Here is a 23,280-nt window from a genome sequence, read left to right on the forward strand (position 1 = left end):
TTGATGCAACCCCAGTTTGATCAGACACCTGACCCTGACCCATGATATTTATCATTATTCAAATGAATTCAGAATGGGATTAAAATAAATCAAATTCAGATCAAAAGGAAGACCAAATAGGTACAGTCCTGCATTGGAGTAATCAGAAGGAACCCAAACAAGGAAAAATAAAAGATTAAGTTATGAAGAGGAGCCTGGATAGGATTTGCATTTCAGCTGCTACTCCTCCACCCTCAAACCCATCCAGGTCCAGCTCAGTGAGCCTTATTAATAAATAAATAAATGAAAAAACCCACATAAAAAATAAATAATTCCAGCTGCCAGATAATGTGTCTGATCAAGTTGAAATTTAAAACTTGTATTCCCCATCACCACTAGATAATATTTGTAAAGTTTCACGTTAATTGATTAAATGGTTCCAGAGGAAACATTATTGAATATTTGTCTTAAATCCAATATGGCTGCCAAGTCATGTGACATAAATTATTGCTTAACAACCTTGTACACGCATGCTTTGGGGGAACATTTGTGTGACGCTTCCCCTCGAGTTGTTCAGCCGTTCTGTTCCTGTTCCCGGTGTTCACGTTTTGTTCCTCATGGATAGCCGGTCATATGTATAAAGTTTTACCTTGATTTGTTCAGCCATTTGAGATTTTTGAAGGTTTAAAATATATGTATTATATATATATATATTATATATATATATATATATATATTATATATATATATATATATATATATATATATATATATATTTAAAAATATAGATAGATATCGCTGCCAAATTACGTCACTGATGACGTCATCAAAAAATTTTGTGGAGCATTTTATCCCGAGATGACCCTCGTCACACCGATTGTGTGATGATTGATGTACAATGTTATAATGATAATTATGATGTCATAGGTCACATGGTGTGACAGCCATGTTGGAAACACGGGGAAAGAAAACTTGCACCTCTATCTCTGAAACTGAACCAAAGAAAAAATTGAAACTTTGTACAGAGCAAGTACTCATGGGGAGTAAGTGTGTTATTTTAATGACATAATAGGTGCCTTCGTTATGACATCATAATTGCGTATGTGGAACACTACATCTGTTCAGTATGAAAATTTTAACCTGGTGTTGGCTTAGGGTGGTGGCTTGGGATCCTAGGTCCTGATCCTGGGGCTTCAAAGCCCCGTTCCCACTGAATTAAGACCAGGGGTTGACTCAGCCTTTCATCCTTTCGACATCAGCAAAATGAGTACCAGTGTAGCAGCCAAGTCTGCACATGAAGGAAAGGGGTATTGACAGATATATTCAATCTGGTATTGGTGTGGTGCAGGCATGATGGGCTGAATGGCCTCCTGCTGTGCAAAATTTTCTTGTAATTCCTTGTTAGGCTGAAAATTTCGTCTCAATCCGACAAGTGGTTGCAGAGAAAAACATGATAGTTCTGTGCAGACAAACAAACAAACAAACAAAGAAACAGAACAAAATGTAATACCCTCTCCTTCGACAAGGGTAAATATCTTCGGTTTCAGCACAATTCGTTTCTACCATAACCTAATAGAGAATGGAGAACAAGACTTAATCACAAAAGCTAGAGGCGATCTGCATCAGCAGACAGGTAGATTTATGGTTGGAATCAAGAGAATATGCTAGCCACTCTGACGAAGGGTTAATTCCCAAAATGTCAGCTTCTCACAATTCCCAATGCAGTTTCCCCCCCAACCCGATTTCTTAGTGGATGCAGGAAAGTGTTTTAGGCCCCCACAAAAAAAATAGAAAACAAAAACAAAATTTTATTTCTTCAAAATGCCAACAGGATTAGAACACCGGGCAACGCCGGGTACCTCTGCCAATATTCAATAAAGCTATGGATAATGGCAATGTAATGCGATAAAACAAAGTGCATGGAAGATACGTGTATATGGGTCATCATGGCAGTGGGCCATCATAGCTAAAAATTGTATTTTTATTCAGAGTGAGTGCACAATGCGAGACTATGTGCTCTCTGGAGTGCTATTCTCGCTTGTTCAGGGTGCTGGCGATAGCTCACCTACTCTTCACGGACACCATGGGATTTTTAACGTCTATCAACCAATGCCAGCAGATGGGGCACCCAATTTAACATCCATCCAATGGACGGCACACACATTGATGAATCACCCTCCCTGTGAAACACCAGGATGACAGTTTATAACTGGGTCAGGAATAGAACCCAGTACCCAGGCTAGACAGCATAGAGGTGTGTGTGTGTGTGTGTGTGTGTGTGTGTGTGTGTGTGTGTGTGTGTGTGTGTGTGTGTGTGTGTGTGTGTGTGTGTGTGTGTGTGTGTGTGTGTGTACCTGTAGGAGATCCTGCCAGCCCGATACAAGGAGTCAACGACCCGATGAGCAAGCTTAAAGGTTCCATCTTTATGTTTAACATTTAAATTGTCAGGAGGCTTTCATCACCAATTCCTTTGGATAAATAAATACATTTGGAAGGCCACCCATTATTTTCATGTCAAGTGCCGGGATTCTACAGGTGCTCCGAGCTGAGAGCAGAGGTCATTGGGCCTCAATGTCACAGCACCCAGTACTTTTGGATCTTGCCAAGGTCTTTGGAGCATGCCAACTCATTAATGCAAAGTGTCACCTTCCAGAGCCATGGCTGTGCTGCCTCAAGCAGCCCATGCTGGGTCAGAGTCCCAATGAGATGCTTTAATAAACAATTTCCAAACATAGGCAGCTGCTCTCAGCATAAAGGTTCTTTAAATAGAGTCCAAATTGCTTGGATATCTTTGTCCTGGTGTCGACACCATCAAGCACCGCAATTGTCCAAAAGCAATGAACAAGCCATGTCCACTTTTCAGGATATCGACGCAGCCATGGAATAATCAACCTGTGAAACAAGAAGCCGATTCTAATGTTGTTTTCCTTCCTATTAGCTTCCACAATCTCAGCAATGATTTTCAATATCGTCTACAATACCTCGTTATCTTCATCCCAACATCAATGTGTCTTCATGGATCACTCATCCGGCTTTCAGATAGATTTCAGGTTGAACCACGAATCCACATCTGCAAGAGAGGGGAATATAAGATGTCAGCAAATACTTTTATATGAATCACAACGACCTCATGAGACAATGGACAAGTAAAACAGAAAGTATAATTCGAACCAATAACTCCAGAACCATGACCTCTCGATGCTCAGCTGGGAACAGGAAACAGTGCAACCAAAAGGTTGTCCAGAGAACCTACATTTGGCAAGACATGGCTGGTTGAAATATGAGCACACTTTTATCATTAATAATGTCGATATGTGTCCTAATCCCTCTGTGAACTTGCCTTTCCCAGATCAAAGGAGAGGCATCACTCTGAAGTTCTGAACTTGAGAAGCTGTATGCAAACTCAGAAGATTAAACCATTCAAAATGGCTTCCTGTCAACTTGATAACAGCAAGCGCTGCATGGATACATACCAGGATCCACACCGAGCTCTATTATACTCCAATCGACCCCCGGTAGGCTCCTTCGAGCTTCGCAGAAGGTTAAGCACAAGAGACCTAAGGGATGTGCTCCTGTGAGGTTCAGCATGTCACAGAAATACCGCATTAAGGCGAGAATCATCCTACATGGAGAAGCCACGAGCCTTCTAGCCTCTCAAGACTTATGTGAAGCTGAGTAACTATTTCCATTAGAGGCAGCCCATGAGATTGTGAGGAATCTGCCAGCGGAGGCAGGTATTAAATTGGAACCAAGCAAAGCGGTGAAGAATAGTTCTTGTAAGGGATTCTTCGTTTCCTCACCTGCATTTCAGAGACCTAATCTGGAATGAAGACAACGCTTCATCCCCGCAAGTTCTCCTGTGGATTAATGAAATCCTTGATTACCTTAATGAATTCACAAGGTGTAGCAATAAAAGGTTGCCCTTCAATCCTGGAGGAGGGAGAGAAAAAAAAGCTGAGACTGCATGTTTCTCATTTAGGAATATAACCTTGAGATGAATATCACGGAAATCGAGCACTAATGCGATTTCATCGGACGAAAAACGAAAATGTCGAGTTGATGAATATTTAGCAATCGGAAGGAGACTCAAATCCGACATAGCCTTGTGTGAGCCTATGTGGAGAATGTATTGAACCATTAGAGGGTTTTATAACCATCATACTCACTATTAATCTGTAACCAAGGTTGTATCGGTCTTTCCATGTGCTGTCATGCTCCCGACAGCACTGCCGAAGAGAGAGAGACTGGCAATGAAACAAAGCAGGACATAATGGAGGTATTTATGACGTCGAGGAGCGAAACACCATCATAATAGATATGCTCAAAAACTCCATATTAGAGATGGTTAATTGTCCCAATTAAGTGCAGTGTCAATCTGTTTGTATCCAATTCGTTTATCAATCAATTGAATGGTCAAGGCTTGGGGAGGAAATTCGACAGGGTAGCACACGAAGTGATGACACACTTTCAATGACGATTGAAGATTCTAAATGTGTTTGAAATTGATTAATGATATATGAACAATATTCTTTGGATATTAAATTCGGTCATCATTAGTGATTGCGTCATGGGCTGGGATCCCATTGTGGAATGAACTGGCTGCTTGCATTATAACTTCTTCTTTGGTACGCAGCATGTGGTTGTTAGTAGCATCATTTGCTCAGGCAGGGGGGTAGAAGGGCAGCTGTGCCACTGATGCAGTGCCCTCTGTAATATAGAACAGGAATTTGGAATTTGTTCACGGTGCCAGTAATGGTTCACCTGCTCTTCGTAAAGGACACCGTGGGATCTTTAACGTCCACCAACTAATTCCAGCAGACGGGACACCCAGTTTAACACTCATCCGAGGGACGGCACACACATTGATGAATCACCCTGCCTGTGAAACCCCGGGATGACAGTTTATAGCTGAGTCGGGAGTTCAGAAGCGAGTGTGCATTCCTTGAGGCTGCCCTGCCAACCCGCATCATGATTGAGGATCAGATGCGAGGCTGATGCATTCGGTGCCCCCTGTATGTTGATACAATAATTTGGAATTATTTCAGGATTAATAACTGTAATAAGTGATAACCAGTCTACTGCCCATCAAAAGGCTGATGTACAATCTTTAATTTCCATTAGCAACAAAGTGAGGAGATGGGTCCCCAACCACAGTTCCATTTTCTGAAGGATTCACACAACTTCCTGCCTGGGATGTGATCCACCGATCCCACAGTGTATCGTTGGGTCAGCATTTAACCAGGACGAGACAGCTCGAAAGCAAGCACACAACTATCCCAGCAGGCACACAACGTTGTTGCTATGTCGTTTGCCGGTTCTATCCTGACGTCAGAATTGGGCCAGAGGGAAGTTGTTTTTGCAACACCCATGACATCAGATTTCAACGTTGTGACAACGTTGAAATTTGACGTTGTTGCAGCATCATGTTCTGGCTGTATCCTGATGTCAGAATTGCGTCAGTGAGAAGTTGTATTGGCAACACCCATGACGTCAGATTTCAACATTGTGATAACATTGAAATCTGACGTCGTTGCAGCATCGTGTTCTGGTTGTATCCTGACGTCAGAATTGGGCCAGAGGGAAGTTGTTTTGCAACACCCATGACGTCAGATTTCAACGTTGTCACAACATTGAAGCATGACGTTATTTTTCAACTTTATCACAACGTTCATAAAATGGAGTTTTTGTTTTTACCCTTTCCTTTGCACGCCAAATAAACAAACATTGCAGTGCATGACACCCTTCAGCTTCCAGCTTGATGGAGCCCTCGACCAGTAGGTCTGGGGCCAGCGGAGCACCGCTGTTCCACCGGTACCATTATAAAAACATTGAAGTTTTGTATTGCAACAGCATAATACGTTGCACAGTAACACATAATGACCACAACTTGAAAACAACTGTAATTCATAATCATTTATTATCACGAATCAAGCAGAGCATGATTGCGGCAAAATATACAAGCAGTATTAACAATAATATCTTTATTTGTACCAAAAAAGCACACTGAAATACAAACGTACAATAAATAAAAGTAGATACCATTGCAATTGAGAAACATGTACTAAAAATGGGGAATAAAAAAAAATACCACATGGGTAAAAGTCATAAATACCTTTTTGACAAATTCACTTTGTGCAAAGCACAGTTAACAATTAAAATTCAGAAAGTTCTGCTCCAGAGAGGAACTGTGGAGCTTCTCTCTCAAATATAATTGACTGCGCAAAGGCACCTTGAAGTACAACAACATCATCATGCAGTGTTAGTAAAACTCAAGCCTGGTGTTGGCTTAGTGGTTATGGTGGTGGCTTGGGATCCGAGGGTGCTGAGTTCAAGCCCTGTTGGCTGCTGAATTAAAATACACCAGGAGGTTGACTCAGCCTGTCATCCTTCGGAGGTTGGCAAAATGAGTACCAGTGTACTGGTAAGGGGGACACTGCATCAGCGGCATGGCCATGTCCCAGCCAATGATGCAACCAGCAGCCACAGGCTGCACTCGACAGAGAAAGAGAGAAAGAGAGACAGAGAGACAGAGAGACAGAGAGACAGAGAGACAGAGAGGTCAGGTATGGGAGCATGTGCAAGAACAGCGCGTCGCTGCGTCCACTTTCTGCCGGTACTCCAGGGGACTCCGTCTGGCCATCTCCCAGGCAGATGGCAGGCCTATCCCCATCTCCTTGAGATGATGGTCAACCTGCTGCAACCACGAGGCATGTGGTCGGCCCACTGGCCTCCTCCACTCATGAGACTCCCTCGCTGAGAGAATCTGGTGAGCAGGATCAGCGTCAGGAAAACGAGCCACATGTCCATACAGCCGCAACTGACGCTCACGGACTATGCAGGTAACAAATCTCATCCGAGTCTCTCTCAGCAACCGCTCGTTGGACACAAAATCCGACCAGCGATAGCCAAGGATTCTCCGAAGAGACCTGGTACCAAAGGAATTAAGTCTCCGTCTCAGATCCTTGGACAGAGTCCAAGTCTCGCATCCATAGAGCAAGAATGGAAGTACCAAGGACCTGAAGACTCGGACATTCGTCCTCCCGCACAGGTACCGGCAGCCCCACACCCCATGATCCAGTGAATCCATGACTCCCCAGGCCCGACCCAGACGTCTATTGACCTCTGACTTGCAGCCAGCAGAGACATGAATATCACTGCCAAGGTAAGTGAATCTCTCCACGACCTCAACATCGTCACCACAAACAGACACGGACAGGACAGCAGCATCCAAGATGTCACCGAAAGCCTGGATCTTAGTTTGGACCCAAGAAACCCGTAATCCCAGTGGCTCCGACTCCTCATTCAGCACCTCGAGGGCCCCCAAAAGGATGTCTAAAGTCTCCACAAAGATGAGTGCATCATCTGCAAAATCAAGGTCCGAGATCTTGACATTCCCAAACGATGCACCGCAGCTTGATCTCTCCGACATCCTCCCTAAAATCCAGTCCATACAAGTGCTGAAAAGTGTGGGGTCCCATACACACCCCTGACGAACTCCAGTAACAACTGGAAATAAGTCAGAGATGGTACCACCACACTTCACAGCACTTTCAGTACCAGAGTAGAGTTCAGACATCAGATTGATCAGTTTTGGTGGCACCCCACGAAGACCAAGAATCCTCCAGAGGACATCCTGATTCACTGAATTGAACGCTTTACAGAGATCAACATAGGCTGCAAGCAGCCCCTGCCGAAACTCTCGTCTGCGTTCGGTGAGGACATGAATAGCAAGGATACGGTCAATCGTTGACCTCTTTGGTGTAAAGACTGACTGCTCTGGACGCTGGTGCTCAAGCAGATGGTGGCGAACCCTATCGAGAATTATCCGAGTAAAGACCTTGCCCGGCACTGAGAGCAGCGTCACCCCTCGGTAGTTGTTGCAGTCTTGGCGATCACCCTTCCCTTTCCAGAGAGGGACAACAAGGCCCCTCTTCCAGTCAGTTGGGATAATGCCTGTGTTCCAGGCAGAGCACAAAACTGCATGCAACGACATGAGTGCAGCATTTCCACCAGCTTTGAGAAGTTCAGCATGGATACCACAGATCCCTGGAGCTTTGCCCCGTTTCAACTGGTTCACCGCAGCCCGTGTTTCCACAAGTGAAGGTGGACCACAGTTGATTCGAGGGTCAGCAATAGGGATTGTAACACCCTTGACGTCCAACTCGACAGCTGGTGGATCAGCCTGGTATAGCCACACAAAGTAACTGGCCCAGCGTGCCTTCACTTCGGACTCCTCTGTCAAGCGCCCACCACCCTCTGCTCGAACTGCAGTGCTCCGAGGGATGAGCTTGGATGAACGCAATGCGCGAATTCCCCTGGAAGCGGGACGAGAATCACCTGCCCACAGGTGATGCTCTACCCCCTCACAGATTCCTCGCACATAGGCCTCCTTGTCCACCCTCAGTGCACGTACAGTTTTACGCCTCAGCTCCCTGAACAGCTCATCTCTGCCATTCAGCCTGACCCTGCGACTCTGGTCAATGGTATCCAGTGTCCCTTGAGAGACAAAATTCTTCTTTGCCCTGCGGTGAGCTCCAAGACATAAACCGGCAACATCAAGGACGGTGGTCTTGAAGGCACTCCACAACTCTTCAGGACCCCCCAAAGCACCCAGACCCCCCCAAGTCTCCACTCAGCCTGTTCACAAACTCCTCAGCTACTCTCTCATCCCTGAGCTTGCCAACATCCAGCCTAGGCCTGGATGGTACCATTCTCCAGGATTTAAGGTGCAGCTTTAGAGTTGCTACAACAAGCCTGTGGTCAGTATTGAGGAACTGAGCACTCCGGTAGACCCTGCAGTTCTGGATCATCTTCCAACGACCTTCAATGAGGACATGGTCAGTCTCCTTTGCCACACCACCAGCGTTGGAATACCAAGTCCAGCGATGAGCTTGTGGGCGCTGAAACCATGAACCAGCCACCCTAAGTCCATGACTTCTTGCAAAGTCAAGGAACTTAGTGCTATTCTGGTTCATAGTTCCTGACTCATGGGGACCAACACACACCTCATAACCATCCCTATCAGTTCTGGTCGATGCATTGAAATCCCCCAAGACTAGAAGTGTATCTCGTCTGGGGCACTGATCAACCACAGACTCGAGTGTGGCGTAGAATGCATCCTTCATGGTGAGATCACTCGCCTCAGTCGGAGCATAAACAGAGACCAGGGAAATGACACCCAAGGAGTGACGAATCCTTAATCTCATAATACGCTCGTTGACCGGTGTTACCTCAATTATCATTGGGGTCAGCTTATTGGACACAGCTACAGCAACTCCTTGGGTATGGTAACCATCAGAGCGACCAGACCAATAGTAGGTGTAACCACCCACCATTATCTCGCCGCAATCCGGTCTCCGAACCTCAGAGAGAGCTGCAATCCCGATGTCCAAACGCTTGAGCTCAGATGATAACAGAGGCAGGTGATCATCCTCTGTTAGGGATAGGACATTCCAGGCACCCACCCGAAGGGACCGCCTCAGGTTAACCCAAGGAGACCGCCGTCTGGTGGACGACACCTCTGCACCACTCCGACACACTCTCCCGCAATCTGACCCAGGGATGTTACCCCGTGGTTTCCCTCCTATCAAAGATTGGGGGTCCCGAAGGCTTTGCCACAATCCCGTCATCCGGTGAGCTGCCCTGCGAAGGGAAGCTGCACAGAAGGTACTCCCACGGAGTGGGTTTTCAGATTTTTTTGCGTTTTTGCGTTTTGCCGAATGAAGGGTTTTACGGTGGCCAGAGTGCAAATCCTGCCACCAACCTCCTCATAAAAAGTAACCCAACTGCAGGAGGACGTCCGCAGACACAGTTGGGCACGAGATATCGATGGCCGTTGGCTCACAAGGAGCTCCTCCGCCCTTTGACAGGTTTTGTTTTTAATCCTGCTGGGTGTCCATATCCAAACACCCTCCTCACCAGAAAACCTGGTGTGGGAGACGGTTTAGTGGCCGACAACCCGACCATGGAACAGGTTAGTACAGGTTTACATGGTACCTGTAGCAGGTCACAGATCGAACCTGACCTGACCTGACCAGAGATAGTAAAACTGCTGATAATTCTATCCTTGCATACATTATGGGCATTAGGAGCAGAAAAGGTATTGACAGATAACTGCATTTATATAAAATGTAATTAAAAGTTTTAGCTACTGATGACATACTACCCATTGTTTCAAGATTCATAATAAAGCAACCTCAGGTAAGAATTATGAGAAGACGAAGAACCACATTTAAATTTTGCGATACGACATAATAGTTGACATTCAGTAGGTAGAAATTCAGCAATGACTGGTAAAAAGAATACAATATGGGTCCTACTTGGGAAGTCAAACACCTTTCTGATAGAATTTCTCCATGATATATATAACTTAGAAATATTTTTACTTATGTCCCACAGCGGGCATCAATAGAATGAGGTGCAAAAAGACTTAAACAGATGATACTTGACATGAAATGAACAGTGCATAAAATTATATAAAACTGAATTACAATCAGGCAAATCAATGAGACCAAATATTATATATATATATATATATATATATATATATATATATATATATATATATATATATATATATATATATATATGTAGGGTAAGAATACTGATTCTGGCTCACTTTTCCCCATGTAAATGAATGGGGGATTTTCAGCGATTTATATTTTTCTTCCTTAAAAATAAATCCCTTTTTTATCCCAAGGTATATTTATTTGTCTCCCCTTTTAACCTGAGGTTGAACCTCATTGAATTGAACACCTGGGGTTGAACAGCTCACTCATTGAACCTATAAAGATTTGTTCATTCTCAAATTCCTTCAATAGTTTAATTTTCTTTGCACAATAATCCCCATCTAAAATATTGACAAACAAAACATTTGAATCTTTATATTTTTTAAGATACCCCTTTTGTGCCATTACGAAATGATAAACTTCTCTTAATGCTCTTGTTTGACCACCTCCTGAGCCACAGGTTATTTTTTGTTAAGCCCCGCCCACTTTTGCTAAGCTCCGCCCACTTTTCATGAGGTATTTTTTCTAAGCCACGCCCACTTTTCCTAAGCCCCGCCCACTTTTGCTAAGCTCCGCCCACTTTTCATGAGGTATTTTTTCTAAGCCACGCCCACTTTTCCTAAGCTCCGCCTACTTTTGCTAAGCCCCGCCCACTCTTACATCATTTCCAGTTCATCTCTGACTCACAAAGAAATCACTAGAAAATTACAGGATGTTATGGTTTTGAAAAATTTCCCAATGAAGGCTTGCCTAGGCTTGCCCAGGGAATTTCCAAAGGAAACCACACCCACCAGTCTTTCTCTATAAAAGCTTCAAACCCAGGCTCCATTTTAAACATTTGTTCTTGCTGGCAATGGTGTTCTGTGTGCTTGTCTCGAACTGTCTGTCTTCTATGGAACTAAACCTTCAAGTTGATGAACTGGATTCAAACCTCTTATCTATTGAGGTAAGATTTTTTATTTTCCTATTTTCAAACTTTGATTGAAGCATACTCATTTAATAATTAAATAACTTAATTAATACATTATTATTTTCTCTCACAGAAAATTGTGTCTGAAATACGAAATGAAAATACTGCTTTTGCTACAACTTGGGGGGAAATTGTTGGCTTGGTTGAAGACCTTGAGTGGGATGACTTTGGTGTTCCTTGGAACTCTCTGTCTTCTATGGAACTAAACCTTCAAGTTGATGAACTGGATTCAAACCTCTTATCTATTGAGGTAAGATTTTTTATTTTCCTATTTTCAAACTTTGATTGAAGCATACTCATTTAATAATTAAATAACTTAATTAATACATTATTATTTTCTCTCACAGCACATTGTGTCTGAAATACGAAATGAAAATACTCCTTTTGCTACAACTTGGGGCTAAATTTTTGGCTTGGTTGAAGACCTTATGAGCGACCAAGACCCACAGAACGAGTTCGGTCCTTGATGACCCAACCAAAGAGTTATACCTTGGAGACCAGCAAAATCCTGAAAAGAGTTTTACAGCAATAGTACTCATTGTGAGTTATCAAGACAATACCCACTGAACAAGTTATACGTTGATGAGCCAGAATACAAGTTTTACCTTGGAGACTCACAAATTTTGAAAATCAGTAAATGAGTTCTGCCTTGATGGTTTAAATAACTACCTTGGAGACTCAGGAAAAGGGTTCTGCCAAGATGGTTCTAAATATGGGTCCTACCTTGGAGACTCACAAATTTTGAAAAAATCAGTAAATGAGTTCTGCCTTGATGGTTTAAATAACTACCTTGGAGACTCAGGAAAAGGGTTCTGCCAAGATGGTTCTAAATATGGGGCCTACCTTGGAGACTCTCAAATTTTGAAAAATCAGTAAATGAGTTATCCTTAAGAGACTTTGTAAGTTGGTTTTACTTTGAATACTTGAAATGTGGGTTCTGGATTGATAACTCACAATGTGATACATATCTTGGAAACTCAACGGGAATGTGGTTATACCTTGAAGACTTGGAAAGTTGGGTTTATGTTGGACACTTGAAACTTTTTTGGGGGCTTTTATTTATTTATTTATTTATTTATTATTATTATTATTTTATTTATTTATATTTTGGAGACTTTTGGAGTTGCTATCACTCTTTGGGATCTAAACCTATCGATGTAGTTCTTTGTCGGATGGTGCTTGATGGGAGCAAGATCAAGAAAGTTCTGGGAAGAAAGTGCAGGCTTACTCGCCCTTTTTATGTCATCAAACCTGAAAGCCTTAAAAGACAGAATTGGAAGAAGAAAAAAAAAAACGTAAAAATATATATATATATAGGTGGAAATCTCATTTTGAAAAAGACTGTGTTGGGTGAGGATTGAGTTGGGGTTGAGATTTTGAATGTGAGGGTTGGGGTTGAGATTTTGAATGTGAGGGTTGGGACACACACACACATACACATCAACAAACAAAAGTTAAGCCTTGACTATTCAGTTGAGGATTCTGTGTTTGGGGTTCATAGATCTAAGAACGTCCCCCTTGACACACATTATATACTGTTATACACCTCGGACTTGGCCCTCGAGTGTCCACAACGGTGTATAGTAGGAGGGAGTGAAGCGCCAACCTATTGCTCCCATTGCACACACACACAAACAAAAGTTAAGCCTTGACTATTCAGTTGAGGATTCTGTGTTTGGGGTTCACAGATCTAAGAACGTCGCCCTTGACACACATTATATACTTGTCCCTCTAGTGTCCACAAAGGTGTATTATCTGCTTAGTTTTGTCTTTTGTAATTCCTGTGAATAAAATGAACCTAAAATCTCTTCCCCTTCCAAATCATATATTTTATAAGTCCAAGGAACTGTATCTATTACATCAACAATTTTAAAAAGTTCTTTTCGTCCATCGTTCAGTAAAACCCTTTTCAAAATGAGATTTCCACCTATATATTCTACGATATCACCAACTTTGAACTTAGGTTTTCTGACATTAATCTCTTTTTTCATATTTTAATTTTGTAAATGTTTCTGATGGCTTCATATTCGTTGGACGTGTGAATCGTGTCATTATACTTATCCACAATATCCTGAATAAAAGATGACCATTGTTGTGAACCGAGTTGTGTGAATTTTTTATATAGTCTCTCTTTTAAGGTACGATTAAAACGTTCAACAACAACTGCCTTCCCTTCATTAAAGGTACTGTATAATGTAATACTGTTATTTTTTAGAAAATTCATAAATGTCTTGTTATAAAACTCTCTACCCTCATCAGTCCACAATTTCTTAGGTTTTCTCTTACTTTTATTAAATATCTGTTGAAAAGCTAACATAAGAGTATTACCTGTTTTGTTTTTTAAAGGGACAACCCACGCATATCTACTCCTCAAATCAATAACGGTTAAAGCATACTTGTACCCCTTATCATTATTGAGTTCAATCAAATCAGCAGACCAGATATAATCAACTTCCTTGGAATAAACTTTCCTTCTCTGAAACTTTGTGAATATTGGTTTATGTAATTCATCAGCTAATTGCTCTTCAGTCTTAATGGCATCATTAGAGCCTATAAGTTTTTTGCATTTCCAAGTCCAAGTTTCAATTTAGCACTAATCATCTTCTTCACGATGAACCTATCAACTTTTTCTCTCAAGGTTGGATTTTGTATCAGAGACAAATTATATAACATTTCTCTATCGGCTTCATGCTTTTCTTCCAACGTTGTGGTATTCCCATAATCAATATCGTGTCTCATGCACACTTCATCAACTCTATTGATTGGTTTACTCCAGGATTTAGGATTGTCTGCCTCATCTAATCTTTTATCCAAGTTTGTGCCTGGACCACAGAAAGAATACCCTGGAAGATGTAATTCCCCTGGTATTCCAGTAGTTGTAAATTTACTTCCTGATAAAAACTTTTGTATATCTCCTCCGAGTTTGTGTTTGGAGATAAATTGATTTTTTTTTGAACCACACACGAACATATACCTTTTTGTATAACCCTGTTATTTTTACTTTTAATATATGAAATATTTTTAGTATTAGTTTTCTTTTTACATTTGAGACAATAACTCATTTATTTATGAGAAAAATTTCTGCAGAGTGCAAAAACCTTTTTAGTTTCCAACATGCACATTTGAATCTTAATTTTTAAAACATAAAGAATCCTTAGAAATGCCTTCACTCTCTCCTCCATTTATTTAAGAAAAAACTTGAATTAAAATACATGTCTTCTCGATGTCGATAGTCTTGTCGAAAGTATTGCAAATAGACTTTTTAATTCTTTGTATTCCTCCCTGTGGTGATAAGTTAATTTCTTTAATACCTCTATTCTTTTTTGAATCTCACTGGTTTCCATATTTTGATATTTATTCATTCTCTCTCTTCTCTCTTTCCTCCTTCTCTCTCTCCTCCTCCTCCCTTTCCTCCTCTTCCCTCTCTTCTTCAACTCCTTCCTCATCCCTTACTATACTTGAATCGTTTTACACCCATAGAATATTATACATATATTCATCAGGATTTCTTGTTATTCCTGTATCCAAAATAATTTTTTACAACAGGATACCAATAAAATTTCTTTTGAATTTCTAAAAGAGCCTTACCTTTTCTTAACCTTATAATTTTTCATTATTTAACATTCTAATTAAATCTAAAGTTGTTGGTTTATCAACATCAGCATAATGCCAATCTTTATTAAAATACCTCATTCTTATGTTGTAGAACATATTTATTAAAATACCGAATACCCTTTTCTTGAAGGTATGCTTGAACACAGAAATGATAATTTTCTTGAAGCCTTCTTGCTGGCATTTATGTATTAGAAATATAAGTTAGAATAAAATTATGGCACGAAACACGTCCCCCATCTTCCCATAGTTAAATCATTTTGTATTTCCTTACTTATTATATATAATCCTGTTTTTTCTGTTTTCATGAGATAAACAAGGGCAAAACCATTATTATATTTACCCTTATTAAATTCTTTTATTTGTTGTTTACTAATCGTGGCTCCACAAAACTCATTCTCGATACCAAGTGGATAATATTCTTCCTTACGAGACTGATTTAATTGTTCCAGGTCTTCGAGGTTAATTTTAAATGACCAATTATACCCTAAATCATTCATATCATACCCCCATTGTTCTATTCTCATACAAACGATACGCCCTTCTTTATAAAAATTTATTTTAATTCGAACTGTGAATTCTGTATGACCTGGAGATAATATCAACACTTCTGTATCTTTAGAATACACAGCCGTTTTATTTAAGTATATATATTGTGATAAATCGCTTAATCTCACCAAGTCATTCGCGTCAGTCGGGCTTGGATAATTTTTAATTTATAAGCATTTTTCATGTTAATATTTTTGTTTATATTATATTTATGTCGTTCAGCCTGTGCCTTTGTGTAATAATTTGATAAATCAATATCCAGTTCTTGAGATACACCAAAGATAGAACCATCTTTACCAACATAAGTCATTTATATTAGATTAAAAATAATATCATAAAATTTTTTATTTTTGTTGAGTTGAAATAACACATATAGACATAATTGACCACAACACTTGGAATTTAATTCTTGGACTTGAAATGTTTGATAAACACCATTCTGTAAGAATTTTATGACTTCAACAGGTGGTGGAAGACCAAAACTATCAAAATAATATTTGTCTTGACTATTAAAAATACAAACCCAATGAGAACCGTTCCCATCATTATCTTCTAAGTTCATAATAATATTCTTTGTATGTTTCGACACATTTGTTAATTCATCTCTCATACAAATAACCACATTATGAATTTTTAATTTCTTACAATATTTGGCAAGTTGTAAATTTGATGTTGTATTCTTTCCAAATTCTTTCAACCACTCATCAATGCTCATTTATTTATTAGAAAGATATAATCCATTACCTCTTTTCGTTAATTTTACACCTGCTTGTGCTATAGAAGAAAGCATATCTCCAACTAACAATCTCGCTTTATCAGGCAGACCTTCAAGTTTTTCAGCAAAATCTACAATTACACCACTTCCACTAATTTGTTTCTCCAACTCTTTTGTTATGTCTTTCCAATTCTTTTTGAGCCTGGAGTTGAGCCTTCCTTTCGTTGGCAGTTTTCACCGCTGTTGAAATACCACCCGTCAATGCTCCAACCGCACTTAAACCAGCAAATAAAGGAATTAGAAATGGGAGAAATCCTCCACTGCACTGTCTCTCTTATTGAATATTTTTTCAACATTGGTTTTGTCATTTTAATTTTAAGTGAGCCAGTGTCATTCAAGATTTTAACCTGTTCTCTTGTGAGCAAAACATCAATTCTTACTGCTCCTTTTCTCTGAATTGTATTAACGTTAATCGTACAAGGCTTTTGATTTTGAACACAAGATGATAGTTTATGAAGATTGATTTGATTAACATATACCCCAGTTGGTACTTTGCCACTCATTTATTTAACAAAAAATTATGTGAGACTAATCATCACACCATTATCTGTATTAATCTGCAATTCTGTTTCTTCCAAAAGCAAACAATATGTATCAACTTCTTCACTCTCTCCTCTTTCAATGTATAGGGAAGTATCCACTCGATTAGACTTTATAGTTTCTTTTTGAGCGCTCAGGTCAAACGTATAGATTGTATACAAACTTTTAAATGCTGTCATATCCAAAATAGGTTCTTTATTTCCATTACTTTCACACACCTTTTGGTAAGACTTGTATGCTTCAGCAAAATCATTTTTTTCCCAATTAATTTCCAATCTATCTCGTGGATAAAATGTTCCATCTAGAGAAACGCGAAGTTGTTTCACCTTAGCATTATCACTCAATGCATTATTCTTATCAGTCGCAGTATCACCATCTGGCTTTTTAAAATCATCCACAGATATCGTGGCTTTCCTTCCAGAACACCCAAATTCCACGTGTAAGTAGTTTGATTGAGTTTAACGTGTTGACATCTTCTTTTGAGGTATGATACACTGAGTGGTTTTTTTGAGTTAAGTCTTCGATTCAACATCTCTTCTGTTTTAAGATTAGGAGTATATTCACTGATATACCAACTCATCTCCTCAATTACAAATTTATTCTGATCACCAAAAGCATTACCAACACCAAAAACAATCTATTTTCATTATCATTCCTTTGTAGTTGAAATCTAATTTTAAGACCATACAGTCCTTTATCATAATCACAAAATCCAAATATACCTTTAAGAGGAACTGCCACAGTAAAACTATTTTCTGCTTTTGTATCATCATTATACATTCCTTTCCTTTGAATATATCCAGGGTCTGTGTTTGTTCCCGTTGACATATCAGGAATAAAACCTTCGACAGACCCCTTTCCCATTCTATCACTGAATGTATAGAGTGTAAATTTCATCATTTCAGATACAGCAGAGACATAATCAACAGCTTCAACTTCTTGTGTTCCAATATACAATCGCACACTATCAAACATTTTCCAGAAGAAATCATTTACAAGTGTAGCGTTTGTGTTATTCCCAGCCTTAGTGAATTTAAATTTACACAACAAGAAACTTTCGGAGAGATTCAAATAGGTTTGTTGATTATTTATTTCAAAACTTTTTTGTACCATTTGTATTCCAGCCTGTTCCAGTTATTGCAATTACCTTGAAGTAATCTTCTTTTTAGTGGAGTTTGAGATAATAATAGTATCATCCAAATCATATATACTATCAATTGCTTCCATACTTGTATTTATTTAGGAAAAAAAGATGTTAAAATTTTTGAAACCCTGATCCAAGTAATTGAATTATTTTCTGTCGTTCTTGGGGGACAACTGAGTTTTACCTTTCTTAATTTCTTTTATTGCTTGTAATTTATGAGATTCTTTCTGAGCATCTTTTATACTCTTTACAGCACCTGCTACATTTCCCACAGCAGAAGCAGTTGAACCAATTAGGTCTTTATGTTTAAGAATAGTTGAACCAATACCCATGAGAGTATCAATTATCCCATCTCCTCTAAATTGATGTCCAACACCCCTTTGTCTCTTAGGTTTATAGTATCCTCTACCAAGATACATACCTTCACCCTTGTAGTACGGGAAAGGAACATCCCATCCCTGTAATTATTTTATATTTTCCCAACTCGTGCTTCCTCACAATAACCATCGTATTTATTTATTGAAAAACTTCACGTAGGTGAATTCTGATGGATATAACTTCTCCATTAAAAGAAATCACACGATTATCTTGGTCGGTTATCCTAAAATTTACTCTGTGTATGGTTTTTCCTGACACAGGTAGATAAACCAAATTTTTAGGCTCCATATTGAATTTATAACCAATTGGGGTTGAGTATGCGCTGAATGAAAATATTGTATTTGTTTTTAATCCATCATTATAAGCACCATCAATCAAATCACAGTGAATTAACACCGAATTTATTCCTGAGGATATTTGAATGACATTATCACTGTAAAAACGTCCCATTAGATTAAATCTATTTTGAGGAGAAACCTAATAACTGTCTAAATGAATAATCAATAGTGAAAACAACCTTGTAGTTATTTTTTTAACTTTAATCGTTGATTTTGAAGTATGTTTTTGAATGTTTATAACAATATTTTTTGGTTCATCACCCTGTTCTTTCATAAGACGAGCAATTTCGGAAGATATTTGAGAAATCTCGTATGCTCGAATTGAGACTGTTATCGCTTTGTATCCACTTCCCGGATTATAACTAAACTTGTCATTTTTCTCGGTTATATTAAATAAGGTATTATAAGTCTCCATGGACAATAAAGATGCCTCATATTCTTTTGTTGTGTCAAGTTGTAGTGGGTATGGGAATGAAGATGTGTGGTCGCTTGTTGTGAAATTAAAACTCAGGATTGTGCTTCTCATCTTATTTAATATGAGTTAAAATGTCTTTATATTGAGATTTATTAATTATTTTCATGTTCATCAACTGGTCTAAAATGGCTGATGCTTCATTAAAACAATTGTTATTTCCAGCCTTCTTACTGCCGAACAACAATAACAGTCTATTAACTAATTGCGATGGGTCATTTGGAAGAAAACTAATACCTGAACCAAAGATACTTAAAGCCTGAATAATGTGTTTCTCCTTCTCATTCTTCCTACTTTTACCAGAAAGAATAACCTTATAATTTAGAGTGTTTAGCAAATCAATATATACTCTATCATCATTATTTTCCATATCCAATGGTTTATCAATATACTTTGATTCATCCCTCACAGTTGAACCTTGTCTTCCATCTTTTTGTGAGAAGAAACATTAATCTCGGAGTTAGTTTAACAGAGGGTTGAGCAGAACTTAAGAACCTTAATTCATCATTAAATATCAATACCTTTTCTTGAACAAGATGAAATATTGCTGGTTGTTCTGTTGGAATGAGTCCTGCTTTGGTTTTTGAATCCGCTGAATATTCATTGTTTTGAACAGCATTCACAATATAATCAGGGGTTGATTAATCTCTTCCAGTTGTTGAAATAAACCTTCATCATCATATTCTAATTCTCCTAAATGCTCTAATTCTTCCTCCGTCATTTGACTGAAATCTTTTAACATTTGAAGCTTTCTAGGAGTATATTCTACTGTGGGAACTGTGGAAACATCTTTCATTTTTTCTTGGGAAGTTTTTAAAAGTGGTTTAAAAAATTTCTCTTGTTTGTTTACAAATGCTTCTTCGCCCGTTAGTTTCTGTCTGCGTTTCTTCTTTATGTCTTCCTGTTTTTTTACAACTTTTGAAACCAACTCTTGATGTTCCTTAAATCTTCTTGCTCTTTCTTTTGTATCCATTTATTTATTGTAAAATATCATTTAATGAATTGTAAAGATCAACAGGGAAATTTTCCTTTTCTTCATCATTCAAGTAGATGTGTTCAAATAAATCCTTTTCTTTAAATATTTCATCAAATTCTTTATTAACATTAATGCGAGTTGTAATTTCTTCTTCACTAATCCTTGCATCTCTGCTTTTCATACGTTTGTGTTGAGTTTCTTCATCAACATCAAAACCGAATGATAAAATCTTCACTCCGCTCAGATATTTAATAATTTGTCTCGTTCCTTCTGGATTAGTTTCTAATATCCCAACACCACCAGATTTTAGTTTCTTTAACTCACTCTTACAATGTGAATATTTTGTTGTACCAAGAGAAACCTCCTCAAATATTTGTCCTTCATTCCTCAATCGCATATGTTCCTCCACTGAAATATAGTGATAATCTTCACCTTTACTTCTCCAGGTCTTATTGCTCTAGTTGTTGTTGATACAATGCGTATCACGGGTGTTTTTTAAGTAAATTTACAATATTCTCATTTGTACTACACAAGAACCTTGATTTATGAAAGTTTTTTCCAGAAGCAGATTTACCCACAAGATTTATAATAATAGTTGTCATTTATATATGTAATTGTTTATAAAACAAAAAATATATCCCTTAATATCTCATCTTGTTTCACAACAATATATTTATATTTTTCAGTCGTGTGCTTCATATAATCCTCAAATTTCTTTTTTCTACATAATGTAGAACAATTATCTCTCCAAAAATTATTGATATCTATTGAATTTAACTTGAATAAAATAAAAGTATTAGCATTGTTTCTGATGGAACAACGAGGAAGTTGAAAGTACGATTGACTAAGATAAATACAATTACAAGAAGAATGTCTCCCTCTTGTGTAGTAGCTATCCATTACCGTTTGGTTTCTCTCATTAACACAATCATCAAAGATAACGAGGTTCTTTTTTGATTTATCCAAATCTTGGGGAGACGGTATATCATCCGTATTATCACTAAGAATACAAGTTATAAGATTTGATTTCTTTTTACATCTCTGTGTATCACAAAATAGTTGAATTATATCTTCAATGTTATAATCATTTAGGTTTTTTGACGTTTAAATAAACCTATTATATCTTCTTTTGAAGACCAGCATTAAAACCTTGTGAGAGAAGTTGATACTCTGGTTGAAAACTTCGACTTTGTGAAAATTATTAAATTATCATAATCTAAAAAGTTGGGAGTGAGGAGCATTTTTAAAAGTAAGCAGGTTTTTCCACATCCACTTGAACCAACTATGAGACATCTTAATGAATTTGGGAGATTTTTATGGTTGTTAAATTTTATCTTATTTTCCCAAATAGGTAAAAAATCATTCATTTATATATTTGAAAAACAGGTTATTTAATTTATTATTGGCTTTTTTAGAAACTCTATATTTTATCCTAAGTTCAGGTTTAATTTCAAGATAATCCATTATTTTATTTATACAATATCTTGTGTTGATATTTCCCTGAAAAATTACATCCATGAATAATATACAACAACAATCCTTTGAACATTTCTCTTATATCGCTCAGTTTCTTCCCTTGTAAGGAAAGGTGTGTTATCATCATCATACTTTACATTCATTTCTCTAATCAATCTTGTAAAGTAATTCATTTTTGGTGTAAATCTAAAAGAATTATTTTCCTTTTTATATTTTTTATTATCATTAATTAGAAGATAATCACAGAATATACATTGTTTATAGGCTTTTGACTCTGTGTTTAATCCCTGTCTTTCACACGCAGGACAATTCTCAAATTTGTCATATGGAGAATCAGGAAAGTCTAGCATATTTATAAAGTAAAACTTTACTTAAACTGAAATTCATCTATACTTTCAGTTGTATATTACCATCGATATCGATATACTTTTTTTTCATTATCAGATTCAACGACAACATTTTTTATATTAAAGGTAATTTTAAAATTATCGTTAACTACTATTGAACGAAATGTCATTTCACCTGATATATTAACATCCTTTATTTCATCAAGATTTACATCTTTAGGGTTGTTGAAAAAAATACAAATTTCTCCTTACATATTACAGATGGTCTTATCTTTTCTTTCTAAAGCTTCATCCATAAGGTTTTTGTTCTTTGATACTTTTTCTTGTTTCATTGCTTTTTCTAGTTTTGAATATATTACTAGAAGGAGAGGAGAAACTTTTGTTGTGAGATACTTTAATTGATGTTCTACCAGGTATATTAAAGCCCTTCCACTGAAGGAAATTGAAGAACTCATATTATTTACCATAATAGTTTTTATCCAATAGTTGTTATATTTATCTTTGTTCAATTTTACATCCTTGACATATTTCTCAGTATCTTTAACAGATGAAGAGATTGATTGAAACTTGTCTTTTGTGTCTTGAAACATTGTATTTATTAAGTGAAAAAGTTGGAGGATAAAATGTTTTTAAGCACAGATTCACCTATAAATTAAGCACGAAATTTTCATCAAGAAAATTTTAGTTTAAGCAAAGTTTATTCTATAAATATATGGTGAATACAACGTACTGCGATGTTTGTAATCACGAATATAAACATTATAGTAAACACCTCCAGAACCAACAAACACACATTTAATCTATTTCATCAAATATCTCCTCTTGAGTTGGAAAGAAAACATTGTGATATCTGTTCAAAGGATGTTTTGAAGAGTAGTTATAATCAACATCTTCAATCACAAAAACACAAGAAAAATGAGTTTAAAGTAAAGGGAGACTATTATATTAAAAACACTGATGAGGCATTTAAAGGGCATATAAAAATAAGGATTTTTCAATTTGGAGAACCCAGTCCATCATCAATAGCTGAATCAATTGAAATAGTGAAACCCGATGTTGAAAAATTTATTAAAAAGACATTAAAAGAAATAAAAACTTTAAAGTTTTATATGGGAGTGAAAATGAATATGAAAAGACAAGATGAAGAACAAACTCCTTATATGAGAACAGATCTTCATTTTATAACATCATTTCAAGATTTTTTGAATAGTGGGGT

The 23,280-nt window shown here is 37.8% G+C and overlaps 1 long non-coding RNA gene across 2 annotated transcripts in view; it reads left to right on the forward strand.

Annotated features, from left to right (window-relative positions):
* LOC147011041 (uncharacterized) overlaps window positions 1–23,280 on the forward strand; it is a 147,429-nt gene that overhangs the window by 65,947 nt on the left and 58,202 nt on the right. The gene's annotated exons all lie outside the window — the stretch shown is intronic.

This window comes from Eptatretus burgeri, chromosome 16 (genome assembly GCF_056783735.1).
Source record: "Eptatretus burgeri isolate ZD-2024b chromosome 16, Ebu_testis_v1, whole genome shotgun sequence".
Taxonomy (NCBI): Eukaryota; Metazoa; Chordata; class Myxini; order Myxiniformes; family Myxinidae; genus Eptatretus; species Eptatretus burgeri.